The 3167-nt window shown below is 56.5% G+C and overlaps 1 long non-coding RNA gene across 1 annotated transcript; it reads left to right on the plus strand.

The window, feature by feature from the left end:
* The first annotated feature begins 848 nt into the window (after window positions 1–848).
* On the plus strand, window positions 849–2875 carry LOC113627681 (uncharacterized). The gene is made up of 3 exons (XR_003435652.1): window positions 849–972; window positions 1656–1787; window positions 2527–2875. It is a non-coding gene; the product is annotated as an uncharacterized LOC113627681 (long non-coding RNA).
* Window positions 2876–3167: the final 292 nt, after the last annotated feature.

Below are 3167 nucleotides of genomic sequence, written 5' to 3' on the forward strand. Positions count from 1 at the left end.
ACAGGAGCCTCCAGGATGGGGTTGAGCCCCGGTGGCAGAATTCACTCACCCAGGCTCGGGGACTGGGAGATTCCGGAGAAGAGCCCCAAGATTCTGCAGGAAGAGCTCCGTTCTGCCCGGCCCTGGGCCTGGGAGACAATGCAAAGCACTGAGCTGCATGGAGGACAGTGAAGAGTTTACACTCTACCCGCAGCAGCCCAAGCTCTGGAGCGCGTTCCTGGTCCAGCGTTCCCTGGGCTGGGGCTCTGGAGTCTGGGATCCCGGGAACTGGGTTTTGAGGCCCTGGGTTCTAGCATCTGGGTTCCACAGCCCCTCTGCTGATCTGGGAGGGAGGTGAACGTAGTGGGGTGGAGAGGGCGGCTCCCAAAGTCCTCGAGATCCGCGTGCTCAGAGCCCGGCCCCGCCCAGGCAGCTGAAGCGGAAGCCCCTCGTTGCACAGAAGTGGAGACTGAGGCCCGGGTCTTCGGAGACGGCCAGCGATCTGTCCCAGAGCGCTTTTGAGCCAGGGATCTTCGGGGTGCGGGGTATGGCCACCCATGACCCAAGACAACAGCCGCGTGCCCTCCTCCATCAGCAGGAGGCCACTGCCCTTTGGGGTCCAGCCTCTCTGGGTGGGGAGGATGGAGGCCCCTCCTCGGGAGCCCGGAGGCTGTGCTGCTCCTTTCCCCAGAGCTGGCAGCCTCCCACCCCCATCCGGGCTCCTCCTGCAGAGCCCAGGACTGGCTGGCTCCTGCCAAGAACGCCCACAGCCTGCCAGGCCGGGTGGGGAGCACACGCATGCCTGACACCACCCCGTCCTCAGGGTTCCTCTAGGCTCGTCTAGGTTCTAGGCTCTAGGTGGGTCTTCCTGGGAGAAACTGAGGCCCAGGGGGAGTCAGGGCCCCCCGACCCGCACCCAGGCTCCACAGGAGTTTCCAGACACACTTCGGAGGCTGTGCTTCAGTGGGGTCTCCCCACCCCCTCTTTTGAACCGTGAGAGTGGTAAAGGGCAGGCTGCCAGGCCTGGAGCCAGGGCGGGGGGTGGGGGGAGTGGAATGGGGAGTTGGCAGGGGTCCTGGCAGGAGGCCGGCGGGGAGAGGGACCAGGGCCCCCATTGGTGCTCCCTCCTGATGCCTGCCCCACCCCCTCCTCAGCCCGCCTTCCGCAGCCCTCATCCTCCCAGCAGGCTGCCCAGCAGGCTAGGAGGGGCCCCGGGGCCCAGAGGGGCTACAGGGCTGCGCTGGGAGGCCCTCTCCGCCACACACACTCCCAGGCGGCACAGAGGAGGATCCTGATGGGACCCAGGGCTGGGGAAGCTGGCCATGCACGGCCTCCTAGGAAGGGTACACGTCGCCCCTGCAGTCTGTCCTGGGGTGCTTGGCAGGGTAGTGTCTGAATTCAGAATGAAGGAGGCCAAACATTTTCTTCCGCCTGCTGTGTCACCTCCCAGGATGGAAGTTACGCCTGCATGCGGGTTAAGCATGTTGGGTGACAACTGCATAGGGGCGTTTTTGTGTGTATGTGGTGGGGCTGTGGGCTGGGATGTGCCCGTAGGTGATAAATCTCTGTCACACACACACACACACACACACACACACACACACACACACACACACGGGTATCGGGATATCCAGGGCAGACTTCCTGTTCCAAACACACCTCTCTCCCTCCATCAGCTTGTCTGCAGTTCCTCCTGAGCATCTTCTAAGTAGAGCACACGTTCCCTAAGATGGAGGGGCCACGCCCAAGCCTGGAAAACAGACAAGGCTTAACCTGCCTGAGTGGCAGCTTCCTCATCCCTAAGGCAGGTGAGTTACCTGCTCCCGCCTCACAGGGGTTCAGTGCACGCATGGGACATGCTGACGCATGACAAGCGCTCAGACGACACGCCCAGGACGCTGGGCATGTGGAAGGGATGTGGAGGGCTCCTGTCCCTCAGGCTGCTCTGCTCCTTCCTCCGGAGGGGACCCAGCAAGGCCGGTGGAGCTCTGTCCACCTGCTCTAGTTCCCCCGCCTCTGTTCCACCGGCTGGAGAAGGTGGAAAGTGTCTGTCCTCTCCAAAGGTTTCCTTGTATCTGGTTCACTCTACTCCCTCTTCCTTTCTTTCCTTTCGCACTTTCTTCATCTTAATCCCTTTAAGCCCCATGAGGCCTGGACCTTGTCGGCCTCTCTTAAACTGCATCCCAAGTGCCAGAGCAGTGATCAGAGACCCCGCTGGATGGGTGGCTGGAGGAGCCCCCAGCCTAGCACCCAGGCTGCATGGCTCACTCATCCCCATGCGGCTCATACAACCACACCCATGCTGGAGGCCAGGAGACTGAGGCTCACGATGTGAAAACCTTGCCCAGGGCCCAGGGCCACGCCTGACTCTCAGACACCCCAGGGACTTGGCCTTCCTGGGCTCCTTCCTCCACACAAAACAAATAACAAAAAACAAAAGTTCTATTTTATGACTGCATTCGTATAAAGAATATATTAATAATATATATTAGAACATTTTCTTCGCCCTAAAAGTTCCTTTTTTTTCTCCTTTCTGATTTTAAACAGAATTGAAACAATTCATGGTCCCCTAAAGGACTGTGGCCTCAGGCACTGTGTCGCTGTATCTGAGGAAGGGGAGCTGTCCTGGCAGCCTCATCCCATTGGAAGCTGACTTGAACCCAGGTCTTGAATCCAGGTCTTCTGCACCCGCAACCTCTTCTGCCCACTGCCTGCCACTTGGGGAAGGACCTGGTGGATTTTTGCTGCTTTTTGGCATTTCTTACTAGCCATCCGATGGCTTTGAATGTCTTGTTTCTGAGTGCTTATAACAACAATGATAATTAATAATAATAATAGGGTGGGATGAATTGGGAGATGGGGATTGACATATATACACTACTATATATAACATAGATAACTAATGAGAACCTACTGTATAGCGCACAGAACTCTACTCAGTGCTCTCTGGTGACCTAAATGGTAAGGAAATCCCAAAAAGAGGGGATACATGTATATGTAGAACTGATTCACTTTGCTGTACAGCAGAAACTAACACAACATCGTAAAGCAACTATACTCCAATAAAAACATAAAATAAACTGTTAGCTGTAGTCTAAAACAGAATAAAAAATAAAATAACAACAGCAATAATAATAATGCTAGCCCTTCACAAAGCCCTTGACGCTTTTCAAGCCCTTTCATCTCTG

This window comes from Aethalodelphis obliquidens, unplaced genomic scaffold, assembly GCF_003676395.1.
Source record: "Aethalodelphis obliquidens isolate GAN/ISIS:26980383/991018 unplaced genomic scaffold, ASM367639v1 scaffold21, whole genome shotgun sequence".
NCBI classification, from domain to species: domain Eukaryota; kingdom Metazoa; phylum Chordata; class Mammalia; order Artiodactyla; family Delphinidae; genus Aethalodelphis; species Aethalodelphis obliquidens.